At 46.2% G+C, this 21,685-nt stretch overlaps 1 pseudogene; it reads right to left on the minus strand.

The window, feature by feature from the left end:
- Positions 1-21,685, minus strand: part of LOC141084409 (myosin-9 pseudogene) — a 46,757-nt pseudogene that overhangs the window by 14,839 nt on the left and 10,233 nt on the right.

The following is a 21,685-nucleotide window of genomic DNA, read 5'->3' on the forward strand; positions in this document are numbered from 1 at the left end:
AATCACGTGCAATCCATACTGGGCCTAACACCGTCTGAGCCTGCCTCATGCTGTATAGACATATATTTTGAATGTGTACGCTATCCATACATGTTATCCAGGAATACGGTACCCTTTCTAACCTTTGTGCAATCACGTGCAATCCATACTGGGCCTAACACCGTCTGAGCCTGCCTCATGCTGTATAGACATATATTTTGAATGTGTACGCTATCCATACATGTTATCCAGGGATACGGTACCCTTTCTAACCTTTGTGCAATCACGTGCAATCCATACTGGGCCTAACACCGTCTGAGCCTGCCTCCTGAGACATATATTTTGAATGTGTACGCTATCCATACATGTTATCCAGGGATACGGTACCCTTTCTAACCTTTGTGCAATCACGTGCAATCCATACTGGGCCTAACACCGTCTGAGCCTGCCTCATGCTGTATAGACATATATTTTGAATGTGTACGCTATCCATACATGTTATCCAGGGATACGGTACCCTTTCTAACCTTTGTGCAATCACGTGCAATCCATACTGGGCCTAACACCGTCTGAGCCTGCCTCCTGAGACATATTTTGAATGTGTACGCTATCCATACATGTTATCCAGGGATACGGTACCCTTTCTAACCTTTGTGCAATCACATGCAATCCATACTGGGCCTAACACCGTCTGAGCCTGCCTCATGCTGTATAGACATATATTTTGAATGTGTACGCTATCCATACATGTTATCCAGGGATACGGTACCCTTTCTAACCTTTGTGCAATCACGTGCAATCCATACTGGGCCTAACACCGTCTGAGCCTGCCTCCTGAGACATATATTTTGAATGTGTACGCTATCCATACATGTTATCCAGGGATACGGTACCCTTTCTAACCTTTGTGCAATCACGTGCAATCCATACTGGGCCTAACACCGTCTGAGCCTGCCTCATGCTGTATAGACATATATTTTGAATGTGTACGCTATCCATACATGTTATCCAGGGATACGGTACCCTTTCTAACCTTTGTGCAATCACGTGCAATCCATACTGGGCCTAACACCGTCTGAGCCTGCCTCCTGAGACATATTTTGAATGTGTACGCTATCCATACATGTTATCCAGGGATACGGTACCCTTTCTAACCTTTGTGCAATCACATGCAATCCATACTGGGCCTAACACCGTCTGAGCCTGCCTCATGCTGTATAGACATATATTTTGAATGTGTACGCTATCCATACATGTTATCCAGGGATACGGTACCCTTTCTAACCTTTGTGCAATCACGTGCAATCCATACTGGGCCTAACACCGTCTGAGCCTGCCTCATGCTGTATAGACATATATTTTGAATGTGTACGCTATCCATACATGTTATCCAGGGATACGGTACCCTTTCTAACCTTTGTGCAATCACGTGCAATCCATACTGGGCCTAACACCGTCTGAGCCTGCCTCCTGAGACATATATTTTGAATGTGTACGCTATCCATACATGTTATCCAGGGATACGGTACCCTTTCTAACCTTTGTGCAATCACGTGCAATCCATACTGGGCCTAACACCGTCTGAGCCTGCCTCATGCTGTATAGACATATATTTTGAATGTGTACGCTATCCATACATGTTATCCAAGGATACGGTACCCTTTCTAACCTTTGTGCAATCACATGCAATCCATACTGGGCCTAACACCGTCTGAGCCTGCCTCCTGAGACATATATTTTGAATGTGTACGCTATCCATACATGTTATCCAGGGATACGGTACCCTTTCTAATCTTTGTGCAATCACGTGCAATCCATACTGGGCCTAACACCGTCTGAGCCTGCCTCCTGAGACATATATTTTGAATGTGTACGCTATCCATACATGTTATCCAGGGATACGGTACCCTTTCTAACCTTTGTGCAATCACGTGCAATCCATACTGGGCCTAACACCGTCTGAGCCTGCCTCATGCTGTATAGACATATATTTTGAATGTGTACGCTATCCATACATGTTATCCAGGGATACGGTACCCTTTCTAACCTTTGTGCAATCACGTGCAATCCATACTGGGCCTAACACCGTCTGACCCTGCCTCATGCTGTATAGACATATATTTTGAATGTGTACGCTATCCATACATGTTATCCAGGGATACGGTACCCTTTCTAACCTTTGTGCAATCACGTGCAATCCATACTGGGCCTAACACCGTCTGAGCCTGCCTCCTGAGACATATATTTTGAATGTGTACGCTATCCATACATGTTATCCAGGGATACGGTACCCTTTCTAACCTTTGTGCAATCACGTGCAATCCATACTGGGCGTGAGAACGGCTGGCGAGCTGTTAAGCAAGCTACAGCACCTGTCCAGACAAGTACAGGGATTCCCTAGCGAGGAGACTTATTTGATTGTTTTCAATGTTGGGACAGCAATTTTTGGGGAGCACTATACTCTGGAGAATGATAGATGGGGCCCACCATACACTGGAACATTCCAAAGGTGGACATCAGACACTGGAGCAGCATTTACAGGGCCCATTATACACTAGAGCATTAGAAATGGGGCCCATTATGTTTGGAGCATTATTTGGGCCCATAAGACAGTGGAGCTTCATCCATGGGGACCAACATATACTGTAGCATTATGTGGAGCTCATCATATACTGTTTCAAACATTATATGGGACCAATGATTCTGTATGGAGAAATAGATGGGCCTCGTCATGAGATGTAAAAAGTGAGGTATTTTTCATTGTACTATACCGCTATTTATCTGCCGTATCGGAGCATGATGAGTTGTGGTATGTGTTAAAGGGGCGCTCTTTCGCCCAGGGCACATGAAAACCTGCAGCCAGCCCTCCCCCCCCACAACTTTAGCCAAATAACCCCCATTTTTCAGTGCGTAACTTGTATTATGAAGTTAATTAAGGTTGACAAGCTTAAGTAAGAAGAATTGATGCTTTTGGCATTCAAATGGCACTGTAGGTGTGTTTCCTGTCCTCCTCTCACTGCCGACTTTTATTCCCCATTGACTTACATTGGGTTTCGTGTTTCGGGACGACCCCGACTTTTCCCTATAATCGGACGATCTTGCTCGACCCGACTTTTGGAAAAGTCGGGTTTCACGAAACGAAACGCGACCCTAAAAAAACAAAAGTCGCTCAACTCTAGTGACTATCCATCTTCCTCTTGATTACATTTCAGAGGTTTTCATTGGAGTTCAGGTCTGGAGATTGGGCTGGCCATGACAGGGATTTGATGTGGCGGTCCTTCATCCACACATTGATTGACCTAGCTTTGTGGCATGGCGCATTGTCCTGGCCATGACAGGGATTTGATGTGGTGGTCTCATTCACCGAGCTGAAAATATGGGGCTGAAATATTGGCTGGTTGTATAGGCACTGCTAGCACCACACATAATTTAGTAAAATTACGGTAGTATTACCATGTACTGACGGCGGTGGTATAGCCTGCCGAGGGTTCAGAGAGCTGGACCTGCAGCAAAGCAGGATTTGTGCTGATAACAATGTTATGGTATGCTGTGGACACCTGACTGAAATGCTGAAATGAAGCAAATGAGAGAAATAAATTTCAGTGCCAGAGAAAGTAAAAATAATCCCAAAATATTCTTTAACTACATAAATAGTAAGAAACTAAAAAATGATAGTGTTGGTCCCCTTAAAAATAATCTGGATGAAATGGTGGATGAGGATGAGGAAAAAGCCAATATGCTAAATGACTTTTTTTCAACAGTATTTACACAAGAAAATCCCATGACGGATAACAGTATCAGTGATAAAAATTCTCCACTAAATGTCACCTGCTTAACCCAGCAGGAAGTACGGCGGCATCACTAAAATTGACAAATCCCTGGGCCAGGATGGGATACACCCCCGAGTACTGCAGGAATTAAGTACAGTCATAGATAGACCATTATTTTTAATCTTTAAAGATTCAATAATAACAGGGTCTGTACCACAGGACTGGCGTATGGCAAATGTGGTGCCAATATTCAAAAAGGGGACAAAAACTGAACTTGGAAATTATAGGCCAGTAAGTTTACCTCAACTGTGGGTAAAATCCTGGAGGGTTTTCGAAGAGATACTGTACTGGAGTATCTGAAGAAGAATAACCTCATGACCCAATATCAACATGGGTTTACAAGGGACAGTTCCTGTCAGACTAATCTGATAAGCTTTTATGAAGAGGTTAGTTCCGGACTGGACCAAGGGAATGCAGTGGACGTGATGTACATGGACTTTTCATTAGCTTTTGATACAGTGCCACACAAAAGGTTGATACATTAAATGAGAACAATGGGGATATGGGGAAAATATGTGTAAGTGGGTTAAGAGCCTGCTCAGGGATAGGAAACAAAGGGTGGTTATTAATGGAGCACACTCAGACTGGGTCACGGTTAGCAGTGGGGTACCACAGGGGTCAGTATTGGGCCCGCTTCTTTTTAACATATTTATTAATGACCTTGTAGGGGGCATAGAGAGTAGAATTTCAATATTTGCAGATGGCACTAAACTCTGCAGGGTAATCAATACAGAGGAGGACAATTTTATATTACAGGAGGATTTATGTAAACTAGAAGCTTGGGCTGATAAATGGCAAATGAGCTTTAATGGGGATAAATGTAAGGTCATGCACTTGGGTATGTGCTTAATTGTAAAACACTGGGCAAAACTGTCACTGAAAAAGACCAGGGCGTATGGGTGGACGACAAACTCACATTTAGTGGCCATTGTCAGGCAGCTGCTGCAAAGGCAAATAAAATAATGGGATGCATTAAAAGAGGCATAGATGCTCATGAGGAGAACATAATTTTACCTCTATATAAGTCACTAGTGTGACCACACTTAGAATACTGTGTACAGTTCTGGTCTCCGGTGTATAAGAAAGACATAGCTGAACTGGAGCGGGTGCAGAGAAGAGCAATCAAGGTTATTAGAGAACTGGGGGGTCTGCAATACCAAGACAGGTTATTACATTTGGGGTTATTTAGTTCGGAAAATCGAAGGCTTAGGGGTGATCTTATTACAATGTATAAATATATGGGGGACAGTACAAAGACCTTTCTAATGATCTTTTTACTCTTAGACCTGTGACGGGGACAAGGGGGCATCCTCTACGTCTGGAGGAAAGAAGGTTTAAGCATAATCACAGACGCGGATTCTTTACTGTGGGAGCAGTGAGACTATGGAGCTCTCTGCCATATGAGGTTGTAATGAGTGATTCCCTACTAAAATTTAAGAAGGGACTGGATGCCTTTCTTGAAAAGTATAATATTACAGGGTATATACACTAGTTTCCTTAATATTGCGTTGATCCAGGGAGCTAGTCTGATTGCCGTATGTGGAGTCAGGAAGGAATTTTTTTTTCCCCAATGTGAAGCTTACTGTTTGCCACATTGGGTTTTTTGCCTTCCTCTGGATCAACATGTTAGGACAAGTTAGGATAGGATATGGGTTGAACTAGATGAACTTAAAGTCTTCCTTCAACCTTAATAACTATGTTACTATGTAATTGAGCACTTACTTGTGTTTTCGGTGGTGATACACTAACAGAGCCTTTTTTCTATTGATAAGTATTTATTATTTCTCAACCATTTTTATGAAATGGGTTGTTAGAAGGTGTACCTCTGTCGCACATGTGCTATACTCAAGTGCCACTACAGGAGACTCAAGCCTTAAGATGGGCTGCGGACCGCGTCACAGTGGGCCACTGCATTGTGCTTGCCCCACAGGCTAAAATCTGCCAGCCAGCCCCTGCTACTGCCCATCTGCAGATAACTAAATAACACTTGGACAAGCCATAAGCTACTGTAACTATTTTTTGTGGATGGATAGGATGGAAATAAAGCTTTTTAGCGTAAATGAGAAGTGTTATACAAGGTAAGCCTTAGGGTACCGCTACACCTAGCGATGCACCAGCGATCCCGACCAGCGATATGACGCGGTCAGGATCGCTGGTGCATCGCTAGGTGGTCGCTAGTGAGCTGCCACACAGGCAGATCTCACCAGCGACATCGCTGGGGACGGGGATCGCCACTTACCTGTCAGACGCGGCGATCCTGCGTTCTCCCGCCCGGCTCCACGGGTCGCTCGTCGGCGCCACAGGAAGTGGCCGACGAGGAATGGTCCAGGAGTTTCTCGCGCGATCAGCGATAACCAGCGGGGGAGCCGGTCGGAGGTAAGTATCACATCAATGGCGGATCTTAATAGGGGCGGATGGGGCGGTCGCCCCGGGCCCAAGGTTTTTTGGGGGCCCAGGGCACTGGCGTAGCGTGGTGGGGGGGCGGTCCGCCCCAGGCGGCATGTGTGTGGGGGCGGCGCGGCAGCAGCAATTCCACCCTGCAGTGCAGTGCAGCGGCGGGCAGGGAGCGATGCGATCATGGCAGCTCCGCTGCCTGCAAGAGTGAAAGCAGGAGCGGAGCGGCAAGGGTCCGTCCTGCTTCCTGCCCGGAGGCCGCGCTTCCTGTTTCACACAGAGGAGCGCCGCTGAATGACGTCATCATTCAGCGGCCACTGCTGTGTGAGGGAGGAAGCTCGGGCGATGCTGCGGACAGGTGAGAGGAGAGAGGTGGTGTCTTGTGTGTATGTATGTATGTCTGTGTGTGTGTGTGTGTATGTCTGTGTGTATGATGGAGCAGGCAATGATGGGAGTGATGGTCTAGAAGGCAGTGATGGGGTGAAGGAGCAGACAATGATGGGGTGATGGAGCAGGCAATGATGGGGGTGATGGAGCAGGCAGTGATGGGGTGATGGAGCAGGCAATGATGGGGGTGATGGAGCAGGCAATGATGGGGGTGATGGAGCAGGCAGTGATGGGGTGATGGAGCAGGCAATGAGGGGAGTGATGGAGCAGGCAATGATGGGGGTGATGGAGCAGACAATGATGGGAGTGATGGGGTGATGGAGCAGGCGGTGATGGAGCAGGCAATGAGGGGAGTGATGGGGGTGATGGAGCAGGCAATGATGGGGGTGATGGAGCAGGCAGTGATGGGGGTGATGGAGCACGCAGTGATGGGGTGATGGAGCAGACAATGATGGGAGTGATGGGGTGATAGAGCAGGCGGTGATGGAGCAGGCAATGAGGGGAGTGATGGGGTGATGGAGCAGGCAATGATGGGGTGATGGAGCAGGCAATGATGGGGGTGATGGAGCAGGCAGTGATGGAGTGATGGAGCAGACAATGATGGGGTGATGGAGCAGACAATGATGGGAGTGATGGGGTGATGGAGCAGGCAATGATGGGGTGATGGAGCAGACAATGATGGGAGTGATGGAGCAGACAATTATGGGAGTGATGGAGCAGACAATGATTGGAGTGATGGGGTGATGGAGCAGGCAATGATGGGGGTGATGGAGCAGACAATGATGGGGTGATGGAGCAGGCGGTGATGGAGCAGGCAATGAGGGGAGTGATGGGGGTGATGGAGCAGGCAATGATGGGGGTGATGGAGCAGGCAATGATGGGGTGATGGAGCAGACAATTATGGGAGTGATGGAGCAGACAATGATGGGAGTGATGGAGCAGACAATGATGGGAGTGATGGGGTGATGGAGCAGGCAATGATGGGGGTGATGGAGCAGACAATGATGGGGTGATGGAGCAGGCAATGATGGGGGTGATGGAGCAGGCAGTGATGGGGTGATGGAGCAGGCAATGATGGGAGTGATGGGGGTGATGGAGCAGGCAATTATGGGGTGATGGAGCAGACAATGATGGGGGTGATGGAGCAGGCAGTGATGGGGTGATGGAGCAGGCAATGATGGGGTGATGGAGCGTGATTTTGTGCGTATTGGTCGTAGGCCTACAGCTTATGTGCAACGTCTTTTTAGGCCATGTCCACACGTGGTGGAATGGTGGCGGGTTTTCCGTATGGACCCGCAGCAAACCAAGTGCTGCGGTCCGTACGGCTGTCAATTCCCGCACGGGGACCGCAGCGCTCAGGTGGGAAGGGGAGTACAGGGGCCCAGGTTTTATGAACAGCCCTGGGCCCATAGTCCACTTAATCCGCCACTGTATCACATGCAGCGATATCGCTAGCAATATCGCTATAACGTCACAAAATCGGTGACTTTACAGCGATATTGCTAGCGATATCGCAGTGTGTAACGGGGGCTTTAGGCTGAATGGTGCTATGTGCAAAACTGTTCTTTGGTGCCTCCACCTCATTGTTTATTTAGGATACATGAGCATGCATGTTTCTATATGAGAGGAACAGGTCTACACAGTGTATAGTGCTGTGATCTGCTTCCCTTCTGGCTGCAGTGAGACCTGCGTATCACTAAACATGAGGGTGACAGCTGTCAGACCCCAAACCATCGGATGGATGAGTTATCCAAAGGATAAGTACTGAACAACCCCCCTTTGACTAGTATGTACAACATACAAAGAAAAAAACAAGGGTAAATTTCGACACAAACAGCTGGATAAAAAATGCCCAGGTCGTCTTCGTACACCATTAATGTGTCAGTGTTGAGGTTTTAACTTTTAATGGAATTTTAATTTGATTCAATAAACTTACATTTTTATCTAGTTGATTGTGCCAAAAACGGCCCTAGTTTTTTTCTTTGTCAGCTGCAATCACCAGCAGGTACGGCACCCACTGCTTTCTAATCACAGCAACAGATTCATCTATGTTTCCAGCGTGACCAGTCATAGAATGGTAGAGGTGGAAGGGACCTCCTGGGCCATCTGGTCCAACCCCCTGCTCAAAGCAGGATTCACTAAATCATCCCAGACAGATGTCTGTCCAGCCTCTGTTTGAAGACGTCTATTGAAGGAGAACTCACCACCTCTCCTGCAATTTGAAGAAAGAAAAAGCACCACTGTATAATAACGCACACTATCCCCATGTAATATTTAGAAATTTATTGATGCAAAAGGGTTATGCATAAAAACATTAAAAAACACACACAGAGACATCCCACAATGTGCAATAATGATGAATAAGACACAAAATCATGTGTAATATAATTACGTATCAAAACTAATCCCACAACGGAATGTATCTATATCCTGCTATTGGGCTCATAGGGACCATAGGATCCTAACAAAATTCAGCAAGAAAGGTATAAATCCCTCAGGAACCTAGTGTGGATATATGGGCCATAATAAGCCACCTAAGTGATCCCCAGGGAGCTAGGGAGACCCTATAAAAAGGTAATGTCCAAGATAACCAATTAGACACATAAGCATCCCTATAAAGGGATAATACCCCAAGATAAACAAGCTGAAAATGAAACAAGGCCTCAGCAGGCTAAAAACCGTGGAAGATCAGATAAGTGGGCGCCCTGCCCAGAACCATACCCCACGCGTATCGCTGCAGCATGTGCAGCTTCGTCAGGGGAAGTCACCTCTCCTGGCAGCCTGTTCCACGCATTGATCACCCTCACTGTCAAAAAGGTTTTTCTAATATCTAATCTGTGTCTCCTCCCTTTCAGTTTCATCACATTGCTTCTAGTCTTTCCTTGTGCAAATGAGACTAAAGATGATCCTTCTACAATGTGACAGCCCTTGAAATATTTGTAGACAGCTATTAAGTCTCCTCTCAGTCTTCTTTTTTACAAGCTAAACATTACCAAATCCTGTAACCATTTCTCATAGGCCATGGTCTTCAGACCGGTCACCATTCTGGTCGATCTTCTCTGAACTTGCTCCAGTTTGTTGATGTCTTTTTTAAAATGTGGTGCCCAAAACTGGACACAGTATTCCAGATAAGGTTTGACCAAAGAGGAGTAGAGGGAAATAATGACTTCACGTGATCTAGACTGTATGCTTCTGTTAATACAGCCCAGAATTGTATTTGCCTTTTTTGGTGCTTCATCACACTGTTGACTCATGATTAGTTTATGATCTATTAGTATACCCAAGTCTTTTTCACATGGGCTGTTGCTTAGCCCTATTCCTCCCATTCTGTATATGTTTTTTTCATTTTTATTGCCCAGATGTAGTACTTTGCATTTTTCCCTGTTATAACCCATTCTGTTAGTTGCTGCCCACTGCTCCAGTTTATTTATATCTTTTTGAATCCTCTCTCTCTTCTCTTGTATTAGCTATCCCTCCTAACTTTGTTTCATCATCAAATGTAATCAGTGTACCCTCAATTCCTTCATCTGAATCATTGATAAAGATGTTGAACAATGCAGGTTCCAAAACAGAGTCCTGTGGTACCCCACTTGAGACATTATTACAACTGGATGTGCAGCTATTTACGACCACTCTTTGGGTCCGATCACTAAGGCTACTTTCACACATCAGTTTTTGTGCATCAGGCGCGATGCGGCGCCGTGCCGCATTGCCGGATCCGGCATAACATGTGAAAAAACTGATGCACCGGTTCCGTTTTTTTGCCGGATCCGGCCAATGGATTATGCCGGATCCGGCAAAAAACCGGGACCGGTGCATCAGTTTTTCCATCCGTTTTGTCCGTTTTTTTGCCGGATCCGGTTTTTAAAAAACGCCCAAAAGCCACCATTGGCTACTGGTATTTACAGAAAATCCTATATATACCTTGGTATACACCCTGTTGAGAGGTTGTTGTTTTGGAGCAAGATGGAAGCCATTATTGGGAACATCGCTCAGGCTTACATTGATTTCACTTTTGAGGCCACTTCTTTGGCAGCAATTGTCATGGCGAAGGAGCGACAAAGGCAGCGTATCATGCGTCTGCGCCGACATCGTTTCTGGATTCACCCTATAACTGCACAGAGGCTGATATTGGGAGTGTTTGCAACGTTATATCTGTCATTGCGAGGAAATCCAGAGAAGTTTTTTCATTATACGAGGATGAAAGTGGAAACTTTTGATTTTTTGCTGGACAGGGTTGGAGAACTGATCCGGAGACGTGACACCTACTGTCGCTTCACCATCTCACCGCCGGAGCGTTTGATGGTCACTCTCCGGTAAGGCAATTGTTATTCTTTATCCTTCAAAGCAGACTTCAGTATACTGGAAATGTGTCTCCTCCTGTTGTTGCACTTATTTTGCATTAATTATTTTTTTAACTTTTTACACAGATTCCTTGCAACAAGCGAATCCCTTTCGTCGCTACAGTACCAGTATAGGATTGGGATTTCAACATTATCAGGTATCATCAAGTACACATGCCGCGCATTGTGGGACAGTCTACATGAAGAGTTTATCCCACAGCCCATAACAGAGAGGTGGCTCGAAATAGCTGACCAATTTTACAGCATCTGTCAGTTTCCAAATTGCTTGGGTGCAGTTGATGGCAAGCACATCAGGATCACTAAACCAGCAGGATCGGGATCTGAGTTTTTTAATTATAAAAAATATTTCTCAATAGTCCTGATGGCAATTGCAGACGCCAAGTACAAATTCATTGCGGTGGATATTGGGGCCTATGGACGTTCCAATGACTCACAAGTTTTTAAAATTTCAGCAATGGGACGTAATTTGTACGGAAACACATTCCAATTCCCACCTCCAAGACCGCTTCCTCAAACTTCTGGGCCACCACTGCCATTTGTCTGCATAGGTGATGAAGCGTTTCAACTGTCAGAACACCTGCTCAAGCCGTACGCAAGCAGAGACTTGACACCAACAAAAAGAGTGTTCAACTATCGCTTGACACGAGCACGGAGGATGGTGGAGTGTTCGTTTAGAATTCTTACCGCTAAATGGAGAGTACTGTTGACCGCAATTAACTTGAAAACAGAAAATGTGGATGAGGTGGTAAAAGCATGTGTTGTGCTACACAATTTGGTTATTACTAAGGAACAGATTGCCATAGAAGACAATGATGTTGAAACCACATTGCATGATTATCGCAGTGTTAATGTGCGAAGTACTCTAGCAGTGTCCAGAATGAGGGACACATTTGCTGAGTACTTTATCTCACCTGAAGGTAGATTTGAATGGCAGGATGACATGGTTTGAGATGTTAAAACCAATTTTTTACCTTGTTGTACCAAACCATTTCTGTGGTTTAAGTTACTGTACCTTGTTAGCTTCAATTTTGGTAAAGTATTAGTACCTTTGTATCAGTATTCTATATTCTTTTTCTACCTTTTTTTTTACCAAAATATTCACAATTTGTAAATTCCTGACAAAGCTCAAAATTGAAAAAAAATTATCATTTAGTAAAAAACTTTCTACTAAATCATGTAGTGTGGTGTGTAGAAAATAATATAGGGGCTATAAAGCAGTATCCAAGGACCTTCCACAGTACTGCCCACCAGCAGGCCTCCCCCCACCGCCACACACGTACGTTACTCATACACGTTCTTGTACACACACTCCCATACATTCACATACACACACCTACTCTCACACAATCACTCACACACTCACACTCATTGAGTTTTATAGATCGACATGTTATATTAACAGTAAAAGAAACAAAAACATTTGATTGACTGAAAAAAAAAAATATTTTTTATCAGCTTTAGCTGAAATTTTTTCTTTTATATTTTTGTAATAAAACTTTTTTATTGGTAACAACAAAACACATTAAAGATTGGTGTAATGTGTAGCGGAAATAGTATTGGAGGGGCTCTCAGTTTGGACCACTTCAACAGGGGTGTTGTGAGAGGATGTAGTTTGTGAGGGGTCAGATAGCGAAGGACAAGGTATAGGAATGGAGAAAGAAGGTGAAGGGGTGGATAAAGCTGATGAAGGGGTGGAGAAAATAATAGACAGGGGGGAAACTAAACTGTGGGTGAAGGATGGTTGAATTTGGGATGTGGAAGGAGACTGGATGTATTGGGAAGGGAGTGTAGGTTGGGAAGGGAGTGGAGGCACGGATGCAGTTGGGAACTGGTACAGGGAAGCAGACTGGAAAGGGGCAGGAGGTTGGTACTGGGGAAAATGGTATGGTACAGGAGGGGTAGGAAGGACCGGGCCTGGAGCAACTACTGGGCCGGTTGGAGGGGCTGCTGATGTCACCTGTGCTAAGGCCACCTGGCAGGCTTGCATTACATGCAGCTGCTGTTCAGGAGTTAGGTTGTCCAGCCGCTCAATTACAGCTTTGAAAAAAGAATGATGCGGCGCTTTATTTGCATCTAGATGCATCCTTTCAACACGCGCGCCTAAATCAAGCACCTCTCTACTAACAAGATTGAACCCAGCAGACATTTGCTGGGTCATGACTTTCATAGCGTTTTGAAAGGATGCATGTAGATTCAAAAACTCTGCAGCAAACTGCCTTTCCTGACCCCGCTGACGCAGCCGCCCAGAACTCAAAGGTGTTCTATGGAGGGCAGCTGTGTCAGAGGGGTGAGGTAAAGGAAAGCCTACCTCGTCAACAGCAGCTTCATGTAATGAAGCCTGCACAGATGCTCCAGCAGAGGTGGATGGGGCTGAGGGATCACACACAAGGGAAGGCAGGGAGGGTGCAGAGGGGTTGGGTATGTTGTGGTCCATGGTGACGGCCTCCTGGGGGATCGCTCCAGAAGGGTTGAATGCAGGCTCCCGCGTGCTGCTGAAGGTGCTGTTGAAAAAAGTAGAAAAAAATAGACATTAATATCATGATATTCATTAGCCCTGGCTGCAAAAAAAAAGATTACACATTTGACCATATTTTATTTAGTCACTTCTGGTAGGAATGTTTACCTTCTTGTCACCATAGTTGATCTCAGGAATGACAGGGCCTCAGAATACTTATAGCGGCTCCTGCGTCCTCTTGATCCGCTGGGAGCCTGCATCGCTTTGTTGAACTCCTTCTTGAAGCGATCCCGCATTGACCGCCACCGCAACTGAACTCTTTCCCCTGAAAATTGAAAACACAAAATGGTTAGGATCAAGCACAATACATCCGGAAACATTACTGAAATGTGAATACTTACGCTGTTCTTTCTGTGCCCGAGAATGGAGTTCCTCCCAGTTAGATACCACAGCATGGCACACTTCCTCCCAGAGTCGTCTCGTAACACTAGCATCTGCATGGAAGCGGTCCGCCATATTCCAGAGCGGCTCACGATCTCTCACCATATCAATTAAGAGGTCCACATCTATAGCTACATCCTCACTGTCGGAATCGTGAGCACGCTCTGAAGCCTGTTTAAAGACAAAAAAGGTAAACATAACAATCACAGCATTAAGTACAAACCTTATAAAAGTCCTAAAAAAAAATCCTTACTCTATGGCGACTGCCCTGGCGTGGTTGCCGACGACTCTGGGAGGCACTTTGAGGAACTCTCGGACGAGCCACAGATTCAGAAGCCTATAATGAAAAAAAAAGAAGAAAAGGAAAATTAAATGCTGTTATGTTGATCTTGTTTTTAGGTCCAGTGATGTGTAAGAACATGTTTTAGTGCAATTAATGCAAAGATACTTACATGCGGGGAGCCCACTCCAGGCATTTCTCCGCTACATCCGTCTCCTTCTGAGAGACCCTCTGGTTCAGCTTCCTATTAAACAAGAATGCATATATAGGGTTATGTGTACCAAGAATGTTCTGGCAAAAAAAAAAAATATATACCTCATTTCGCTGGCGATGTGAGAGAGGGCTTCCAGAAGAAGACATGTCTGGCTGAAAATCTGTAAAGTGAAAACAATTGTTACCTACAACACTAACCATATTCAAAGCTTTCAGGCCTGTATACTTACAATATGGGTTGCAAATTAGGATTTGGCAGTAGTGTCCTGGGCAAGTTCCTGCATGAAAAAAGCACGATATAGTTTAGATTTGTGTTGTGTGCAACATTTATTTTTACAATCAAACAAAAATAGTAAAAAATAAGATTTTTTGAATTCCACTCTCAACACCCTATAAAATGCAGCTTGGACAACAAACCATCGCAAAATTACTATGTATATACTCGTGTATAAGCCGCCCCGGCCCAAAAAATGAGAACACTTATAGTATAAGCCCAGTGTGTAATCCATACACTATGGCCCCATATGCTGTTCCATAGAATATGCCCCCATATGATGCCAAAAAAAAATACAACCTATTGTGGGTCCATCGCCCCTGTCTGCCACTTCTTGTATCAGTGACTGTTCATCCAGCAGAGGGGGACACGCACTTATCACATCAACGCACCCACTGAGGATGCAGCAGAGACCGCAGTGAGCAGCAATGGACCCAGGAAAGGTGGTTATCACTATGCTTGCAACGCACAGATTCAGGAATGGTAATGTTACCACTGAAGACAGGAAGGGAGACAGTGGAGAAGCGAGCAAGGCTACAGATATGACAGCAGGATGATCTGTGACACCCCTGCTCCCCCTCTGTCCCACAGGGAGATGACCTGTGTATAAGCCAAGAGGGGGACTTTAAGCCCCAAAAATGGGCGTAACATCTTGGCGTATACACGAGTATATACAGTACCTCCCCCTACAGTATTTACACATAAATACACACACCCACCCACGCAAACTACTTCACACTGTCCTTCATAATTAAAATCCCTCCCCACACTGATGACCACACCTGAAACTTTTTAAAAACAATAGTACAATGTATGAACAACATACATGTGTGTGTGTATGTGTATATATACATATACATGCTGGGCAGGCAGCAGCAGGTACAGCATGGGACTCCAGCTAACAGTGACAGCAGTGATGGGGGTTCTGCGGCAGAGGGTTCCAGTGGTGGTTGTGGGGGTCATGGTGGTGACAAGTTTAGCTGGAAAGGCGGCAACACACAGTCGCTGGCTGTGACGGGGATGGGTGCGCAGGCATCGGCAGTCACACAGACAAAACGAAAACCTATGCTTGCAAGAAAATTTTTATACTCACACTCAAACTCCTGCTCGCTGGAGGTCCAATAGTGGATGGCTGTCAAAAATCCAGTTGGTTGTTGGATGTCTGGCTGGCTGGTGCATATGTGGCAGAATCCAGTGGCTGTGTGTATCTCCAGTAGCTCTTTCTCCTCTGCATTCAGGGTGATGAATGCCCTCTCTCTACCTTTCCTATAGGGTGGGTGGAGATTGGCAGGTGTTTTTCCCCAAATTTGATACTTTTTGGAGCATGCTCAGTGCAAAAACCGGATCCGGCGCTGGAATCAGGCAAAAACCAGATGCCGCCGGATCCGGCGGCCATAGGCTACCATTATAAAAAAAAACGCATGTCGCCGGATCCGGCATCATCCGGTTTTTTACCGCAGACAAAAAACGTTACATGTAACGTTTTTTCCAGACGCCGGACAGGCTGTTTTTGCCGGATCCAGCAAAAACCGGATACGCCGCATAGGCATCCGGCGCAATGCGGCAATAATGAAACTCTATGGGGGAAAAACCGGATCCGGTGGCAACAGGCGGCGGATACGGTTTTTACACTTTTCGCCGCATCGCGCCTGATGCACAAAAACTGATGTGTGAAAGTAGCCTAAGCCAGTTATGAATCCACCTAACAGTTGCCTTGTCCATTCCATACTTAGCCATTTTTTCAATAAGGATGGTGTGAGATACTTTGTCAAATGCTTTGCTGAAGTGAAGATATGCTATATCTACATAATTTCCCTGATCCACCCAATCAGTGATTCTGTCATAGAAGGGAATTAAGTTTGTCTGACATGACTTATTAGTTACAAACCCATGCTGACTCTGGTTAATCAATTCATTCTTATCCAGATATGTACATACATGTTGTTTAATAATTTGTTCAAAGATCTTTCCTGGTATAGAAGTCAGACTCACCGCCCTATAGTTCCCTGGGTCCACCTTCTTCCCCTTTTTGAAGATAGGAACAACATTTGCTCTTCTCCAGTCTTCTGGGACTTCTCCTGATCTCCAAGAATTTTCAAAGATTATGGAGAGTGGTTCAAAAATTTCTTCTGCTATCTCCTTCAGTACTCTAGGGTGTAATTCATCTGGACCAGGAGACTTGAATTAATGTTATAATGTGTGGATGAAGGAATAAATTTATGTTAGCTAAGTATTCCCTCACTATCTTTCTGTTTATAGATATCCTGGATTCTTCTATTCCCTTTCTGAGAGAAAACAAATGCAAAATAGGAATTTAAAAGTTTGGCCTTCTCAACATCCTGTCTCACCATTTCATCATTTTCATCTTGTAAAAATCCTATAGCATCTTTCACTTTTCTTTTACTTTTGACATATCCCCCAAATCCTTTTGACGTCTTTTGCAAGCCTTTAATTCATTGTCAGCTTTCGCGAATCTTATGCGTCCCCTGCAGGTTCTGCAGATAGCATTATATTCATCTTTAGATATGCCTCCCTCTTTCCATTTGATAAACGTTTCTTTCTTTTTAGCACGTGTTTATGTTCTGTGTTCATCCATCCAACCAGCTCTAACCCTCCCCCTCTCCATTAACTCCTTTATGTATAATGTACATCTATGAGTGTGTAAGCAGATGGACATTCTGCTTACATTCCTCCTCGAAGAAACAAGTACGGTATGTTGTTGTAATGTGAACTGTGATGTAATATGTGAATTGTAATGTGCGTTAAAGGTTTTCATTGGCCCTGGGGTGAAAGAGTCTCAGTGAGCCCCTTTAACACATACCATAATTCATGATGCATAGTTAAAAAATATAGGAATAGTACAATGCCAAAGATTTCACTCACTTCTACAATAGCTCAAAAACCGGTGAATCCTTGCAGCGCACAGTGTGCGCACTGCGGGGATTCAAATGTCTGCGATCACATAGAGTGACTGCAGACTTTCCATTTTAAACCGGACAGTATAGTACTCCATGCAGTATTATGGGCACCACTTAGTCCTCCATACAATATTTTGATCACCACATAGTCCTTTATACAGTATTATGGGCACCACATAGTCCTCCAGACAGTATTATGGGCCCCATATATTTCTCCATACACTATTATGAGCCCCGTATATTGCTCCATACAGTATAATGGGTTCCATATACTGCTCCATACAGTGTAGTGGCCCCATATAGTGCTCCATACCGAATAATGAGCCCTATAAATTGCTCCATACAGTATAATGGGCCTTATATATTGCTTTGTATAGTATATAATAGCCCCATATAATGCTCCATACAGTATAATGTTCCATAAGTATATAATGGGCCCAAATAATGCTCTCTACAGTATATAATGGTCCATATATTACTCCATATAGTACATAATGCCCTCATATATTGCTCCATACAGTATATAATGGCCCCATATAATGCTCCATGCTGTATAATGGACCCCATATTATGTTCCATACCAGTATAATGGACCCCATATATTTCTCCATACAGTATATAATGGCCCCATATAGTGCTCCATACAGTATATAATGGCTCCATATATAGCTCCATACAGTATAATGGCCTCATATAATGCTCCAAACAGTATAATGGCCCCCATATATTGCTCCATACAGTATAATGACCCCATATATTGCTCCATACATAAAAAATACTCACCTCTCCTTGTTCGCGCTGTTACTTTCGCCTCAGCGTCTTCTGATTCTCTGCACTGCTTAGCAGAGGGCGCGCTGTAGTGACGTAATTGTGCACTTTGCCCTGAGACATCACAGAGAGTCAGAAGACGCTGACGAGACCGGAGCAGCATGGAATGGGGAGAGGTGAGTATTTGAGGGACTCCCCCAACTCACGGACCCCTTAGTGTGCTGGTGTCCCCGATGGCGAGTGGGTCCCCCCGCCATTCGTCTAGGGCTCCGGCACTTACCTGGGTGGTGAAGCCGACCCTGGTAATATAGCTAATGTGTTTAGATTGACAGTAGGTATAGTGAGAGTTGAAAGGGTTTTCCCTCAAACAAAAGTTAATTTTAATCAATAGATCTTGGAATAATAATAAGTTCCACAATTGGATGTGTTTAAAAAAATGATCTTGTGCTGAGATAATCTTATAAATGTGCTCCTGCTGTGTACTGTGTAATGGCTGTGTCTGACCATACAGGAACATGGTCTGATCATACCACATCTCCTGGTTAGGGAAGGAAGCAAATTGGGTTGTGAGGAATTATTAAGAAGCAGTGAAGATAGAGGACAAGTAGAGAGAGTAAACAGGAAAGGAGAACAATAGAGAAAAGAAGGAAGGAGGCTGTGTGGAAAATGCTCTGAGTTGTGAGGTAAACGTTCGTAAGATTGTGTACCCGCTAGCTTTTGTTTATATTCTCTACCAAGTTCTCATTCAGTAAAAAGTTTATTTTTAAAAAGGTGGTCTCCCTCATTGGACTGTTCAACAACTGGCCCTAGCAAACCAACAGCATTGGTTACATGTGGCCTGCATGAGTGTAGCGCCCCCACAGCACAAGTCCACACACCCAGCCAGGACTTGCACCTTCATGTAACGTGCTGGGGCGTAATAGAAGCATACTATTTGCAAAGATGTTGTCACGATTCTGTTGCTGGCTGTCCCGGGACCAGGGTCTCCTCCCCTGTCTCGAACGCTAAGGACGCCCTAGCTTGCCCTGTTCCCTGGATTACTTGTGATGGTGAAGATGCCGGGGCCATGTACCTTGCCTTAGCTCCTGAATTCGCCGTCAGTCTTTACCCTTCCCCAGGGAAGAGGGGAGTAATAGTGTGCCGTTGTAAGGAGGTGGCGGGGACCCTCACTTTCTCTCCCCCTTCTTCACATGGAGCCCATGCGACCGCCAACAGGTTCCTTTCTGTTTACCTGTATGTTAATGTCATGTTTCCTCTGTGTAGAGTGTATTGTCATATGTAATATGTAATGTATTGTACATCTCCTGTGTATTGCATTTGTTGACTGTACAATGTTAGATTAGGGCCAGTAAAAGGTTAATGGAAGGAGGTTGGGCTAATAGCCCCAATAGGAACAGGAATTTCCTGTCTGCAGTCAGTGCCCAGGCAGGCTTGCCAAGGGCAGGTGTTCAGCAGCTTCTGGAGCCAATGACTCCCATTGAGGGGAGAGAGTGCTGCCCCGGACCCCCGGGCAGTAAAGCGGGCACCCGAACTGCGTAAGTGCCCCACCAAGGACTATAAGCATCCAGATACTGGCTTGTGAACTACCACTACTACTGCTGCTGCCACTGATACTGCAGTGGATGTTGCTAGGGAAAGTGCAGGAAGTTTTATTAAGTTTATTGCATCTTCCTTTTCTACAATTAATTGTTTTCCCTGTTGGATTACATCTGTGCCTGGGTTGTGTTCCTGGACCCTTATTGCAGTTGTGGGAGGAACGGCCCCCGTCGAGTGTCCGGGCCGGAACCAAAGGAGCCGTCATCTGGGTTCCAGGGGAAACTGTCCCAGGGGGACAGAATTCGGGGACGGACCGTTCTGACAGACAGATGGGCTGGGGGAGGGACCAGTATAAAGGAGGCGGGGAATTCCCCGGGCGATGAGTCAGCAGACTGGGATAGAGACTGCAGGAGAGCGTGGGAGCGACTGGAAGCTAGAGCGACCCACCAGTGCCAGAGAGGACGCTCACCAAGGACTCCAGAGGGACGGTGCCAAGGCGACTGGCCGAGACTTGCTGCCCCACTCCAGCCCGCAGCCACTGCGGCCTCAGTTCAACCCGTGGCCGCTGCTGCCTCCTCTCAGCCCACAGTTGCAGCCTACCCTCAGTCACTCGCGGCCGCTGCCGCTTACCCTCAGCCTGCGGCTGCGGCCTGTTCCCCGCCACCCGCAGCCGCCCCACTCTCGCCCGTGGCTGCAGCAAGTACCGTGCCGTTGGCGGCCACCACTGTCCTGTTCCGGTCCGCAGCAGGGGGCGGGCCTCTGCTGACCGCGGACTCCCCGTCGCAGCCGATAGCTGCGCAGGTGGCCTGTCATTCGCCATCACCCATGTTTGCTTGTCTAGAGCCACTGCGAGGGCAACACGTGTTACCCCTGTTGGCGATCAGGCCGTGACTGAGGAAAGTTTCATCTAGTCTTAAAAACGTTATTTTAGAAAGCACCAAATTGTCTCGCGACTCGTCACTGCATCCTGCGTACATGCAAATACCACATTTGGCGTAGTCGGCAGGATGCAGTCTCCAAGCGCAGACGGCGGTGCGCCTTATCAGAGTGGGGCTGCGGGCTCGACGGATGACGGGGGTCCCCGCTCCAGCATCTCCCTGGGGGCTATGCTGAGTAACCTGACCCAGTTTTCTGGGTCCGATACGCCGTTGTGGAGCTGGACAGAACGTATGCACCCCATGACCCTCGATTTAGAGGCTGAGGTGGCCCTTATGGCGCTAGATGGGGAGGCCCGGAAGTCGATAATGTTGAGACCCCTGGGGTGTCGTAACACCTTCGCCAGGGTCCTACAGATCCTGGAAGAGACCCACGGGGATCCAACAGACGCGGAAGAGTTGAGAACCCGGTTGTTCAGTCGGATGCAGGGGGAGGGGGAGACCATCACCCAGTATATGAACGCCCTCCAGGAGCTACACACCGCCATAGAAAGGCAGGACGGAATAGGGGTAGGGCCCATTGACATTACCCTGCGTGACCTGCTAGTGACTGGACTCCGGGACCCGCTAATCAAGCAGGCATTGCGGGAACAGGTCCGAGTGAACCCACGTTTAGCCTTTTCTGAAGTGGGGAGTCAGGCCCGGGTGCGAGAGCAAGAGCAGGGGATGACAGCTCCTGTGGGGAAGGCCCGGAGCATGGAGTCCTCCGTAAGCATTGTCGAAGAACCTCAATGGATTGAGGATATGAGACAAGAACTGAAGAGTATCCGGGGCGAGCTGGCCGAAGTGAAGAAAAGAACGGAGCCCGCGCCCGTCCGACCTGGCTACAATTCCGGGCCCTGGGGGCCTCGCAATACCCGGGTTGGCAGAGCCTCACCGCCCTGGTGCTATGAGTGTGGAGAACTGGGTCA

The sequence above is a fragment of the Dendrobates tinctorius genome, unplaced genomic scaffold, assembly GCF_039654945.1.
Source record: "Dendrobates tinctorius isolate UK_male_01 unplaced genomic scaffold, ASM3965494v1 ptg000022l, whole genome shotgun sequence".
Lineage (NCBI taxonomy): Eukaryota > Metazoa > Chordata > Amphibia > Anura > Dendrobatidae > Dendrobates > Dendrobates tinctorius.